This window comes from Vicugna pacos, chromosome 7 (assembly GCF_048564905.1).
Source record: "Vicugna pacos chromosome 7, VicPac4, whole genome shotgun sequence".
NCBI lineage: Eukaryota > Metazoa > Chordata > Mammalia > Artiodactyla > Camelidae > Vicugna > Vicugna pacos.
In genome coordinates this window covers 61,791,185-61,806,906 of record NC_132993.1, presented here as the reverse complement: position 1 = coordinate 61,806,906, position 15,722 = coordinate 61,791,185, and the positions used below count along the sequence as shown (strand labels likewise).

The 15,722-nt window shown below is 36.9% G+C and overlaps 1 protein-coding gene across 1 annotated transcript in view; it reads left to right on the top strand.

Annotated features, from left to right (window-relative positions):
• Positions 1-15,722, top strand: part of GNGT1 (G protein subunit gamma transducin 1) — a 170,919-nt gene that overhangs the window by 98,458 nt on the left and 56,739 nt on the right. Inside the window, exon 3 of the mRNA XM_031679609.2 lies at positions 11,195-11,307. The gene's annotated coding sequence lies outside the window, so the exon portion shown is untranslated. The remainder of the gene's footprint in view (positions 1-11,194; positions 11,308-15,722) is intronic.

The following is a 15,722-nucleotide window of genomic DNA, read 5'->3' as shown; positions in this document are numbered from 1 at the left end:
AAAGAGCAAAATTTGTTAAGATTTGCCTCTCTATATTTTACATTGGTAAAGAAAAATTTTGATACAGGAAAGGTATTATGTGAAAAGGAGACTCGCTTGGGATTTTTATGGTGGGGAGAGGGACTGGGGCTGGAGTAAGTGTTCTTTTGCGAAAAATGACACACCTGGTTTGAATTTTTCGTCAGTTCCAAAGAAGGGAACATCTGCGCTTTCTTATGAGCTTGTCCAGACAGGAGACAAAGGGGAAGAAGCAGTGGTGAGGCTCAAAAGATTTCAGCAGTCAAACACCCAAAAATTGAGTTGAATTTTTGTTATAATCCACCTTCTGATGTTTGACTGATGACTGAAACATGCCATGTTCATGTTATTCATGAATTTGAACAATGAATGTTCATTGAATTTGAACTTCTTTAAGTAAGTCATTATTGCACTCTGTGAGGCCTATTGTATGAGACTAGCAAGAGAAAGAAAAGATCCTTGAATGTCTTCCTCAACAGCTCAGTAGTAAATATTCTGAAAAGTAAAATAAATGCCTTGGTTACTATTAATAACGTCTGGAACTCTGAGAGAACAAGGGGTGTTTTGGTGAGGACTTGGACTGTACTTTAGTAAATATAGAGACATGTAACCTTGATTTATGTTTTGAGTATCTGTGTGGAAAGAAATGATCAGAGTTCTTTACCCCTAAGTGGGCCACAATGGATAAGGGGTTATTGTTGCTGCCATTGGGTAGATCAGACAGCCAGATCGTTTGCAATGGATCAAGATACTGATACTGGGCAGACAGGACTGATTGTTGAGCCAAGGCATCCAGTGCTAAGATGCCTGACATCCAGTACTTCAAGTTTTACCAATTGTGTTGAGCCTCGTGTCCTATCCTTTATCAGAGACATTTTGGTTAAGGAATGGAAAGCAGCTGCTCTCCAGTGAGCTCCATTATTTGTGATGGTGATAATGTCATCCATAAAGTTACAGATGCCCTTTACTGTTCATTTAGTTGATCCCAAGGGGCTCAGGTAGCCAGAGGAACCTAGAGAGGGGTGACCCCTTCTAGCACTCTGATTTATAGCAAGAGACTAATAGCAGAGGAGGGCAACCACTCCTAAAGGTGGGGTAAGTCAGAGGGTCCAGATTTGGCTCTGTCCTATAACAAGAAGCCCTAATAGTCATGCTGCTTTTTTCATGATCCAACACAATTTAGGTAGCCAGGTATGGAGGGTCATAGGCCCAGTGTGTGTCCAGAAATTGAAATAATAATGGCAGATAGCATGGGGTGAAGGAGGGCAGTTTTTTGCATCAGAAGCCTATGGACAACTTAAGACCATTATAGGTAGTCCAGAGATGCCAGAAGACATAAGAGGAGATTACTAAAGCATCTGCAGTAAAGGAGACTTTGGGGACACTAACGAGCGTGCCGATTGTATCACAGTTTGGATAGCTTCTAGAGCCTTTTGTTGTAATCTGCAGTGGCAAAATAACAGTTCCTGTTTATATGGAGTCAGTGATTTGAACAGTATTGGATATGGAAACCTTAATGCATGAGCCCAAGGCAGTAAGTTTGCAGTAATCTACTGTGTGACTCCATTCATTTTTCCAAGTGTAAGAGGAGGCCAGATTAGATTACTAAAGTGAGAAGCCGTGGGAATAATCACCTTTTCCATACGTAGATCTTTTATAATGGAGATCTATCCTAAAAGACCCTGATTCTGGTTTACCTTGAGCTACATTAACTATTTTAACTAGAGAGAAGGTCATGTGGTCCCCATTTTGTCAAGTTAATTTGTGCAAAGACAATTTAATTTTAATTTACTAGTCATTAGATCAGGGCATTGATGCTCATTATAGGATCTTTTAGGGGAATAGATGTCTATGAATATGGGCAGTTTAGGCAAGACAATAGTTCCGGTGGCTAAAATGAAGACAATGTCCTCTACTTTGCAGTCAGTAACTCAGTCTAAAATCATAGGAGCGGTATTTTGTTTCAGTTTAGTGGGTTACCCCAGTTTAAGTGTAATTTGAGTCCCTATGTGATTAAAGGCCATGAAGGTTTGCCAGTTGGTGCGTCTCAGCAGATGTCAAAGTTAATTGAGAACTTGTGCTATAAAGGCACAAAACCCAGTCAGCACCTTTTTTTGCTCTTTTGCTGTGTAAATTATTTTAGTAACTTTTGGATTTTCAGTTGGTAAAATCGTGAACCTTTCTTTTTGTTGCTGCTGTTGTTTTCTCCCTTTGTGTCCAGCTTTCTTACTTGTCTTTTTCTTTTTTTTTTAACCTTGGTGGATATATTTCAGTGGATTCCTCTCTCCTCTGGTCATATTTATGTGCTCCTTCCTCTAGGGAGCCTCAAATCAGTTCTGTTAGGATTAAGGACCTCCCTTCTGGCGATGGTTGAATTAATCCTTGATTGGACTACAGGAACGGCATGGGTATTTTCCCTGTCCCTCTGATGATAAGTATCTTTTTTGGCAACAGAGACATAAGTACAACAATAGCAGTACCATCAAAAGCATTTTGTAGGGTCCTAGTGAGCCATCTGCCTTTAGGAGTGTGGAATTCAGCAATTCAAATTTTCAAATAATAATTGCTATTCAGATTGTGATTGTTCTTCCTCTATGTGAGTTACCACCAAGGAGCCCAAATTTATTACATAAGGTATAATCTTTCCCCTGAATGCTGTATGGAATGAGGGCCTACAGCTGGATGAAACAAACCAGATCGCAGTTGGTCAGAGGGCAAGAGTCATTCTCTGAACCTAGGATCAGTCACAGCTTACGCTATAATTGAGACACATGATCTAATCTAAGACACACAGATGAGTCCTGGCTGAGACACATGACCCAGGGCTGCTTTAATGAGATCCTGAATCCCATACTTCTTTCCCTGAAAGCCAATTAATTATTGAAACTCCTGACTTAGATTGGTTAACTCTATAACAGAAACTCTGTAGAACTCAGCAAATAACAGCACAAAGTAGCACAGCTCAAAGTGCAGGCTAGCCAGCAGGCAGCAGCTCAAAGTGCAGACCTGCTATCCAGGCAGCGGAGACATTAGCAAGCCAAAGAAAAAGAAGAAAGACACCTGCTCCCTCCCCGGGAATTGATGGTGATCATCGTCTAGGCATTTCACTCTCAGAGTATTATTGTGGTCAGTCTGCAGAGACAGGGACCATACACAGACTCAGAGTGGACTCCCACCAAAATTTGGTTTGGATATGAAGTCTGAAGTCTCCAAGTACATACCACGAGGGTGTGAGAAAGGTTTATTATGTACATAATGAGGCTTTCTGAAAAGAGGACAGCAGGCTTCTGAAGCAAGTCCAAAAATGACTTGAGAGAGCAGAGAAAAGAAACTGGGGTTTTTTATGATGATTAAGGGATGGCAAGAAGGGGCTTTTGTGGTTTGAACCTTCTTCCAAAGGAGGAAACACCTAGGCTTTATTAGCTTGCCAACATGTGAAGCAGAAGGGAAAGAGGAGTGGTGAGTTATAAAAGCTCTCAGCAGTCAAACATCGAAATTGGAATCAGACTCCATTACGGAGTGGTTTCTGGACACAACTGTTCATTATGGAGTGAATTGCCAAGGACGGCTGTAGGCAGTATAAGCTTCGGGGAGTTTGGGTACCATGCTGTGGAAGATGCTAGGGTGGATCAATGGACTGCCTCAGAGGCCAACTGGACATTTATAATACCTTCCAAAGGGAAGCAGAAGGATGAGAGGAAAGCTTTAAATGACAACCCACCCTGAAAAGCAAGACTTCCTTTTCTCATATTGTGGGATTTTAACAAGCCAACTTTAAAAGATAGTAACTTACATAATCAATGCTCATTACTGTATTCCACATGGAGAAGTATACGTGGTACCTAGTCCAGTTCATGTCATAGAATTGGTACTGTGCAAACATTGGATACAGGAATATATCAATTTTACAGAGTTTTAGACTTTAAAGGCTGCTTCCTCATAGTATATCTCATTAGATATTTAACTGTCTTCTCTGAGAAAAGCCCTAGTATCTACATCTTACAGGTAAGCAAACCAAAGTTCAGAGGGTATGATACCTTTGCTCAAATTCAGGGAGCAGAAGAGCCAGGATTCAAGCCTAGTTATTTCAAAAGACTTGTGTGTTTCTTACCAACTCATACCATCCTTGCTAGGGTTAGTATGCTAGATCTCTGTTTGGAAATAAATGAGATTATTTCTCAGAGTACTTTCTTGTTTTGTTTTGTTTTTTGTGTTTGTTTGTTTGTTTTCATTTTTCAAATGAAAAACTCAAAATTCTGCTTCATAGTTTAAAAACTGTTTCAATGAATAGTAAAAAAAATCTCTTAGATATATCTAATTCTAATAGTGCTTAATTCCAGTGATTGACAAATTGTTATGCAAACACTTTATGTCAGAAGTAATCATTATTGTTTCCACTAACACATAGTAAATGTCCAGATTCAGATCTTCTGAACTATTTGTTTATTATTATTGAAATATTTTTAATTTTTTTCTTGAAGATTCAAAGGAAAAATAAACTGTTAGATCTCTCTCCAAAACAGTACTTTATGTCCTCATAAATCAATGTAAAATTGTGTCCAGGAGATGAGTTTTAATTGACTATAATCCTAAGTGGAATTTATTTAAAGGTTCTGATTGCTTATTGTGTAATAAACTCTCAAGTTCAGAGGCTATGTGAAATATGTTCCTTAAATGGGTTGGTCATATGAAAACTCTTACAGCATTGCAAATAGTTTTTTAAAGTGACAAAGCTTACCATAAGTGTTAGAAAGCTGAATTATATTTTGTTGTTAATTTAGTTCTCTCAAGGAGACCATTTTAAAAACAATGCAGTATAAAATTCCATCAACTCTCTAACTCTTGAAGTACCTAATAATTGAATCCCTGCCATTCCACCTACTAATGTCCTAGATATTTCATATAACATTCCCAGGTGTCTTGAAAATATTCCTCTCTTGGATGGAAAGCACTGTTATTAACCAAACTTGCCCCTCTTGGCATCTTTTTCCTTTGACTGCTGATTGACTGGTCCATCAGACCACAGCTCATACAGGTGCAGACCTATCTGAGTACTAAGGTAAAAACTGCTTAGAGTCTCACCCTAGAACCCTGCAAAAGGTCTAGGTAATAAGCTTCCAAATACACTTTTAACTTCAAATAAATATTATTTACCTATCACAAAGGCATTGCTTTATTAGTTAATTGTCTGCCTTCTAACTCCTGGAAGGTATATTTCTGAGATCTGAGGAGATGGAATGACATCATTATCTCTGAACCCCTCTGTTAGTATGTGCTAACAAACACAGGGCATTCCCTCCGCTTGTTTCTGTGTGTGTGTGTGTGTGCGCGCGTGTGCGCACTGGGATGAGGTGGTTGTAATTTGCGTAGTACTTCCTGTACTTCATTATGACAGTTTAGTTCCCTGTCTTCTTCAACAAAATAGTAGGATTCATGCATACACTTGAGTTCTTACAAAACTAGCATTGAACTTTGCATATATGAGGCATCTGGTAAATGTTTGTTGAGGTAAATTTTTAAAGAAAAGTGATTGTTTTCCTGTTTTACCTTCCATGTGGAAGCCTTGAGCAATTCAAAGTATGTGGGTAGATGTTTTTCCTGTATTGATACCTTCTGTTTTAAGGAGGTTGGGTTTGTGTAATGGTAAATTGTCCTGTGAATTTTTGATCCATATGTTATTGTTTGTGTCTTGAGTTTAATAGCAAGGTTTCAAAGGAGAAAATGTTTTTAGACTCCCATTAGCAATAGTGCCATTACATCTCGTTTCAACAGGAGTTAGTTGAGTACTTCTATTTAATGTGACCAATTAGCACCCCCAAAATGGTTTAACTATTCTTATTTTTCCTATTCTGCGATACGCTACTTTGGGAAATAAAATGAAGTCTTTGGTGGGAGTGATAGCCACATGCCCACCCTGCTATTGTTACTACACCTGCGTCATAAGGCTCTCTCTTCTCAGAGTTCTAGAACTTTTCCATAGATGTAAAACAGCAATCCTTATTCTCAAACGACGCTTAAGTCACTTTGTAAAACCCATTATGACCGGCAAGTTTTGGTCCTGTAATCACCCAAGAAGGAGTAGATTAGTTGAATCACCCTGGGTTTGTGATAAATTCCTAAGTCATTGTAGACATCCTCACTTCTAGCCTCTGCAGCTTGAACAGTTTCAGCCTCTGTGTCAGCAACAGCCAGGTTTCTCATGACCCAACGCATCCCCATGCTTAGCAGGAAACATGCATTTCTGCTTAAGTAGAAATGGAACATAATTTTTTTCAGTTTTTAAATTGCCTGACGAATAGGACTTGCTCACACTTTTATCTTCTCTTACCTGGGGTTGATTTTACAACCCAGTTGCAGGATACAAGATTAATATACAGAAATCTGTTGTTTTCCTATATATACACTAATAATGAACTATCAGAAAGAGAAAGCAATAAAATAATTCTGTGTAAAAATCACATCAAAAAGAATAAAATACCTAGGATTAAACTTAACTGAGGAAGTGAAAGCCCTGTACTCTGGAAACTATAAAACACTGATGAGGGATATTAAAGATGATACAAAGAAATGGAAAAATATGCCATGTTCATGGATTGGAAGAATTAGTATTGTTAGAATGTCTGTGCTATCCAAAGCAATCTACAGATTTAATGCAATCCCTATCAAAATACCCATGACAGGTTTCAAAGAGCTAGAACAAATAATTCTAAAATTTTTATGGGACCACATATAATCCAAATAGCCAAAGCAATCCTGAGAAAAAAAGAACAAAGCTGGAGGTATTATGCTGCCTGATTTCAGATTATACTACAAAGATTTCTTCAAAACAGTATGATACTGGCACAAAAATAGACACATAGATTAATGGAACAGAATAGACAACCCAGAAATAAACCCATGTGCTTATGATCAATTAATCTATGACAAAAGAGGCAAAAATATACAATGGGGAAAATACAGTCTCTTCAGTCAGTCGTGCTGGGAAAACTGGAAACTGCATGAAAAGAATAAATTAGAACATTTTCTCACACCTTATACAAAAATAAACTCAAAATGGATTAAAAAACTAAATGTAAGACCAGAAACTGTAAAACTCCTACAAGAAAACATAGGCAGAACACTTTGATACAAATCATAACAATAATTTTTTGGATCTGTCTCCTAAGGCAAAGAAAATAAAAGCAAACATAAACAAATTAGACCTAAATATACTTAAAAGCTTTTGCACACCAAAGGAAATTACTGACAAAACTAAAAGAAAACCTACTGAATGAGAGAAAAGTATTTGCAAATGATATGATGGATAAGGGGTTAATATCCAAAATATATAAACAGCTTATACAACTTAATATCAAGAAAACAAACGACCTGATTAAAAAATAGGCAGAAGACCCGAGTTAGACATTTTTTCTGAAGATGACATACAGATGGCCAACAGATACATGAAAAGATGCTCAGCACTTCTAATTATCAGAGAAATGCAAATCAAAACCACAATATCACCTCACACCAATCAGAATGGCTGTCATCAAAATGATCACAAATAACAAATGTTGGTGATGATGTGGAGAAAAGGGACCTGGTACACTATTGGTCGGAATGTAAATTGGTGCAGCCATTATGGAGAACAGTATGGAGGTGCCTCATAAAACTAAAAATAGAACTACCATACGATCCAGCAATTCCACTCCTGGGTATATATTCACAGAAAACAAAAACACTAATTCAACTAGATACATGCACCCCAATGTTCATAGCAGCATTATTTACAATAGCCAAGATGTGGAAGCAACCTAAGTGTCCATCAACAAATGAATGGATAAAGAGGGTGAAGTACACCTATACAATGGAATATTATTGCTCAGCCAAAAAAAAAATGAAATTTTCTCATTTGCTACAACATAGATGGACCTGGAGTGTATTATGTTTAGTGAAATAAGTTACACAGAGAAATACTGTTTGTAATCACTTATATGTGGAATCTAAAAAATGAAACAAACAAATATAACAAAACAGAAACAGACTCACAGATACAGAGAACAAACTACTGATTACCAGTGGAAGGAGGGCAATGGGGAGGGACAAGATAGGGACAGAAGAATAAGAGGTACAAACTACTATGTACAAAATAAATAAGCAACAAGGATATGTTGGACAGCACAGCGGATATTGCCTATATTGTATAGTTACTTTAAACGGAATATAATCTATAAAAATATTGAATCACTATATTGTACACCTGAAACTAATATAATATTGTAAATCAACTATCCTTCAATAAAAAATATGTGATTGGGGGAGAAGACATGAAAACCTAGAAATATTCTTCAGGTTGCCTTGAAATATCTTGCAGTACATTTTTTATAGTTCTCATTTGCTTTGTTTTGCTCTTACTTACTTAACCCTGAATATGAAATGTTCTAGTCAGAATTATTGCCATAGTGGATGTGTTGATTGAATCAGCTCCCATTGTCCACTTCATTCCAGTTGAATATCTTCTCTGATCCTAAGGATCAGAAGAAAGCTAAGGAGATCCTAAGCATCTGAAGCTAAGGAGCAGGTTTAAGAATACAACATACTGAGCACTTTTCTGTGCCTATGAGCTATCCAACTAATATAATTCCAATAGAGTGTGATAAAATTCACTTCTTTGCTGCTGTTCTGTATTTTATATCCAGAAGAGAGAGTCTGAGGCAATCTTTAGTACTTTGTCCAGATGAACACACATAAATGATGCATTCTAACAGAGGACATCTTAGGAAATGGGGCTCCCACCTGTCTGTTTATGGATTAGCTGAGTTTAAGACTTGTTTCCATAAAGAAAAAAATAGAGAAAACGGGACATAATTATGACTGCTTAATGAAAGAATACCTGTATAATAATTAAAAACTTCCCACTTTTTCGGTTACTGAAATCTCAGCATCCTTGAGCTGGGGATATATGTGGAAGTTGAGCAAATATTTCCTCCCAGGCCACTGAGCTGACACAGTAGGAAGATATGCAAAGACCAGTACTTTGCTCATCTGTCAAAACCCATCCACATTTCTAGTTGTAAATTCCTTCCAATGTCTAGCATATAGCTAAATATTATTCCTAGCTTCTAGTGTTATTGCATAGTTTTCATTGTTTCATATATTTAATAGGAAGTTGGAAGGCAGATTCATTTTAACTTGAAAGTCCTGTAAATGTCTGTGAGAGAATTGTTTCCCAAACAGCAGTCTGATTATTCTCCTCAGCTCTATAGGCTTTTTACACCAGCGATTTGAGTTCAGTCATCTTCTCACTTGAAAAGTGCTAGAGAAACGTGATGATATTATTGCAAACATACATTTCCCATATTGTGAACATTTTATATATGGTGTTCAACCATGAGACAGACACAGTAATGCACACCAAGTATTACATTTGTTTCTGTATATTCCCCAAGCCTCTACAGTTATGGGGCCACATTATTAGTTTTGGCCAATGAAAATAAAGTATGAGTGCAAATGTGACAGGCCATTTCTAGGCTGAGGAATTAAAAAGCCATCTGTGATGCTCCAGTTTCTTATTCCTCTACCAGTGTATCTGAGAAGACATTGATTTTACAGATGATTCTGCTATAAGACAGCAGAGCCTACATCAGCCTAGGTCCCTAACTGGGTGAACAGAACAAAGGTCCTTGCCCACACATGTAGAATATGCAGCATGAGCAGTTCATAAACTTTTGGTGAACTTATCTAATATTTTGGAACTGTTTTGTTACTGCAGCATAACCTAGCCTACCCTACTAATATAACAAAGTAAAATAACAGAAATAATTAATCAGTTAATTAATTCATGCAGCATATAGTGGGCATCCACTAGGCCAAGTACTGTTGCAAGACACTAGAGTTAGGATGGTGCAAAAAACCGTAGTCTGTGTCCACAGTAAGCTTATGGTATAATGAGAAAAATGGACAAATGAGTCTTCAATAAGGAGCAGCCAGCAAACACCCAGGCTGTGCTGCAACTATACTAGGCACTTGGCATGAAATGTGAGTAAGGAATTTTCTGTGTAATGCAGTGTAACTCAGTTTAATTCAGTGTAATACAGATATGGTAATAGATTATTATAATATAATATGATAAGTATTCCAAGAAAGTTTGTATAAAATTTTGGATGGTAAAGATAAAGAAGCAATTAATTATCTTGGGAAGTCATGAAAGGCTTTTCAGAGAAGGTAACACTTGTTTGGATCTTGAAAAGTGAGTTCAGCTTCACCAGCTAGAAAGGTTGGTGTGGTAATCATTAGAACTGCTCAACAAAAATGCCTCTAGCTTTCTTCCTTCCATGGTAGGATTGCACTCCTCATCCCCTCTCAATTTAGGCGCAACCATGTGCTTTTCTTTGATCAATGAAGTGTAAGTAAAATAAATGACTGGCAGTTTCAGACATGCAATTTAAGAGCTAGTGTCCTGTTTGCCATGATCCTTTCTCACTTCTGCTGTGATCACAGAAGCACAACTAGAGATGAAGTTTCCATCACTGCTGGTGTCAGAGTGACTATGATGAGATGAGCCTCACCAATCGACACTGCTGGAGTAAAAAGTCAATTTCTATTGCTTTAAGACACTGATATGTGAAGGGTCATTTGTTACTGCAACATAACCTAATTATTTCTGACTGATACCATATATTCCAGGGAAAATAGCCAGTGCAAAAAAACCTAGAGGTGTGAAAAATCATTGTGCATTCCTGAAACAGTGAATTCAGTGAGGCTTAAGTTCAAGGTATGTGGTGGGTGAAAAATGATGAGATTAGATAGTACAAAGGGTGAACAGTCTTCTCTTGCTGTGTTAAAGGTCTTCTACTTTATTCTCAAAGCAAGAAAAATAATTCTGCAACCATGATGGTCAAGAGATGGGCACATGTCTACCTTCATTCATGTCCTCCTGACCCCGTGCTAAAGAGAATCCTTGTAAAAAAAGACCCTCAGAGAAAGATTTTAAATGATCAGTTGTCTTGTTAAGGGAATTATTAAGTATGTTGATGAAGTCACACTGACAACTTTTTGTTTTGTATCATCCAAAGCAGGATGTTGTCTAAGCCTTGAATCTGTTGTCTGTCATTGCCACCATATCTTATTTGGAAAATGTTAATATCCACTAAAAAGTAAAACTGGAAATCTTTTTTTTTTTTTTTTTTTTTTTTAGATTTCGTTGAGAGATGGAGTAACATGCCGATCGTCTATGGCAGTGGGGAAATGAAACTGTCACATCAATTACAGAAGCTGCTAAGTTGCCAGCAGGAAAAGCATTGATTCTGGGTGAGTTCAGATTTGTAATTTCAGATACCTTTGTCATTTCACTGAATGGAAAACTTTGAAAAGAAAATCACCTCTTCCATTCACAACAATGTCCATCGTTGGAGTCTTTGAAAAGAGCTGATAAGATGGAAATTTATTTTTGAAATGCCATCACTTGTTGTTAATTTTTATTTCTAATTTAATTTTCATTTTTCTTTTCCTTGAGGTCTCAGTTTATCAGCTCACTAGATTCTTAGCAGGACTCAGTATGGTCACACAGTGGTTTGTAAGTTCATTCCAAATATGCAGCTAAATAAGAGTGATTTGGAATTGTGCACATCGGTATCTCAACAAAGAAGCATTTATTTCTCTTAACAGTTTAGACTCTGGGCACATTTTGTTTCTTCCCTCCTACTACCTCTAATAAGGCTATCGAATTTCCTCATGAAGTAAAAATCAAGGTATTTAGACACTTTGGAAAGCCTTTGCTGTCTACGGACCAGATCAAACTGTTCCAAAGTCAGTCTCAAGGGAACTCTGGGAAGTACCAGGAGAGATGGCTGGTGGGGAGGACAGAGGAAGAAAAAGAGACAGTGGGGCAGACAGCAATTGACAGTTCTTATTCATCAAATATCTCTATGTGCCCTGTCTGCTACATTTATCTGCCCCCTGAACTTCCCCTCCCACCACTAATAACCAGGATTCCAGAGTTGGATTGACAACCTGAAATGTTTAGGAGTTGCAGATTTGTTGTTTAGGGATTGTGACAGAAAATAGCTATGTGCTCACCATTCCTCGTTCCTTTTTCTGAACACAAATGAAGACTGTATTTCTGAGCCTCCCTTGAAGTTAAATTATGGCCACATGACTGGATTCTGGCTAATGTGTTGTAGGCAGAAGTAACGTGTTCACTTTGAAGCCTGCCGTAAAAATCTCCTGTGTGCTGTCCGTACTCTTCTCCTTCTGTGGTGATCATAGAGGCCTGTGTTTTTAAGATGGCAGTGTCATAAAATGGAAGAAGCCTAGATTCCTGAGATAATTCTTGAGGAGAACCAGCTAACTTGCAGCCAGCAGTGACATGAGAAACAAATTGTTACCACGCTAAGCCACTGATATTTGGTAGTTGTTTTTCACAGGAGCGAGTATTTCTTGTTGTAATACAGGATATTTTTGGAAATTAGAAAAGGTAACCTAATATGATCAGAGTATCTGAGAGAAACAAAAGAAAGCCCTACACAACTAGCGTACTATATAGGCCTTCTGAACTCAAAAATGACACAAAAAAATCAATACTTACACCTTATGACTTACATAAACTATAACCCTTACATGCATTTAACCACTGTTTAAGATTATTTTCTGGAAAACTTGGGTCATGTCACTTTCCATCTTGCTTAGGAGCAATGACAAAGCTATACAATGTTTATTATATAAGAGCAGTATACAAATCCAACAAGTAAAAGAATAAGTTGTAACAAGTAAAGAATAAATTAAACAAGTAAAAGAATAAGTTATGATTCTGTAAGAGGAATTAGTCAAGGGATTGTGACTTTTCCTGACTTGTCCTAAAAGAAAATTTTGCAGAGTTGATTTATTCAAGCAATGAAATGAAGAAATAAGTTCTGCTTTCAATATCATCACAATCAAGTCGTGATTTTGCATCACAAAATGTAGATTCATTGAGATGAAAATGTTTTGTAGTGGTTCCACCTCTCAGTTTCAAGAGAGATTTCCATGCATTCCCAACATCTCATACGTTTACTCACCTAGAAAATCAGTTTTTTTAGCTTTTTATGTATAACTTAGATGCTTAAGAGCTTGACAGTTGATTTGTGCGGCACGTTAGTATGACACATTGATAATTTTGAACTGGTGGTATTGGTTTATGTGTGTAGCCTTTTGATGAAGAGGGAAACAGTGTCCTCATAATGGTATGTTGGTTCAATAAGAAATCCCATTAAGCTGCTAAACATCACTTTTTTGACCTTTTTGCTTCTGTAAGCTGTAATTAGAGTTTTAAAAATTTCTTCCTTAAAAGCCAAGTTTGAGTACAGAGACAAATGAGTAGTGATTCATTATTGAAAAATGTAGTGCTTTTGGCATTTTATTTCACAAACTATTTCATGTCTGGCCCACGTGAAGGACATATTTTAAAAGCCATTAGCTACTTTCTCTAACTTGAAAAAAAAAATCTTAAGTAGATCTTTGTGGCAAATTGAGTCACTCTCAGGGAATGAAAATGGAGTTTTTACAATTACGCTAGTGCACTAAGAAAGCTCACCCATTGTGCCTCGTGCATCTTTCAGGCTTACGCACGTACAAGGATTGTGCAATAGAAAGAGCCCCAGTCTAGGAAACAGAAATATGGATTTTCTTCTGGCTTCTCACTAACTTTATGTGGCCTTGGAAATGTCTTTCACAATGATAACTAACATTCAAATGGTGCTTGAAAAGCCTCAAAGTATTGTTTCATACATCTCATTCTGTCCTATATGAGTGAGTTAGAATCACAATTTTAGTTTACTGGAGATTTGTCTGGACCATCTGATTTTAGAGGAGAGCAGGTACTATCCTTGTTCAAGTAAAATGTGTCACCATGAAATTCTGTGACAGATCATGCTCTTAAGCTACAGTATCTATCCGTAAATAGGACAATAATACCCATAAAAAAGTAATAATATATCACCTAGTTATAAAGTCAAACAACTCTTTTATTAAGTTTTACTACATTCTGTTATTATCTTAAATAGGAAAACCCTGGCTAATTTCATATTTTTCCTATCAGTTGTTTTTCTATTTATTAATAACTTATTAAGCTAAGCTATGAAAGCCAAGCTTGCCTCACAGAAATCTATAGTAATAAAGTCAGCTCTTGGAAAGATTTGATTACCAAGAAATAAAATATAGTTACATCTTTCCTAAAGTTAAATTTCACAAGTAAAATCTAAAGAAATCTACTTGAAAAGATTCAGGCTTGATTGCCTGATAGTCTCTGGAATGTAAGTTCCATAAGAATAATGACCTTTCTCTTTTTTTTTGACTGCTGTATCCCTAAAATATAACAGTTGCTGAATAAGTATTTGTTGAATGAAACAAATCCGCCGTCTCATGTGGCTTCCAGGGGAAATAAATCTTTCACCTCTATCACTGAATACAAAGAAATAGAAAACTTGGTGAGTATAGGATGTGAGAGTGAGTAGTGCAAGGAAAATGAGCGTATTCTAGTGTAACATGGTGGGTAAAAAACAAATGACCATGTATCCATGTCTTCCCTCCAACCTTTTGCTTTTAAATGCCTGTCAATAAAGATGTGATAACAAAGCTTAGTCTCTCTCACCATGACTTTGATAATGAAGGGGGCAATTTTAAATCTGAAATTCTTTCTAACCCAATGAAGTGAAGTGACACTGATAAGGATGGGTGGATATCTTTTATCAGGTTTTATTGGTTTCCAAAAGTGAAAATGACTTATTGGAAAATACATGAAGTATCAAAACCTGGAACATTTTACTTGTCACTATAATGTTACTTCTTTCCTGTGATTGGAAGGTGAATTCAGTTGAATTTCCTCTTGTTCCGTTTCTTTTGCTCTCTCCTTAGTGAATCTCCTACTTTATAGCATGAAGCAGCTAATGAATGGACAACAGATGGAATAGTTAGGAAGAATCTGAATTTGGAGATTAAGTGAATAGACTCAGGAATTCTGGATTTGAATATTGCTTTTTCCTTATAAAAGCTGTAACATTCTGGGGAAAAGATTTCATTTCTGTAAGCCTGAATTTCATCATCTGTGAAAAGTAGGTAACGATGATCCACAACTCAGAGGGTTAAAGGATCTAGGAAAAGAAATGCTCTTAGTGCAGCAAGAATAAATATTACCTATCACTGTTTTAACAATAAACAGGATTCTGCAACCTTGAATTATAAGAGAAGGCTTTAGATTAATTACTAATGCCAACTAATTAGAATGAACCCAGTACTCTCTGCAGGTTGCAAGGACACTACTTGTACAAATACTCAGGCACCAGCAGAGTAATGCACTAGAGTAGAAAGATTCAGAGTTAGTTCTGCACAAACTAAAATGACAGCTAAGGAGGTTATTCATCTGTCTGTAGAAGAAAAACAAGAGTATCTTGACCACCCATTGGGCAATTAATGTTTCCACATGAATGTCAGTCTGAGGGCAAATAGTACATGCTGTTCTCATGGCTGGAGAGCAAGGGTAACAGCAGGACGTTGAACTAGCAATAGGAGGTGTTCTCATTTAAGTTCAGATGATACATTACAGTTTATTGATGGCAAAAGCAGATCCCTTCTACCCAAAATAAAATAAAAAATAAGCCAAGATGGCTGTATATAAACTTTTTGAGACTCACACAATCCATCTAATCAACTCCAACTCATAAGAAAAAGATCAAATTCTTTTTTGTGTTTAG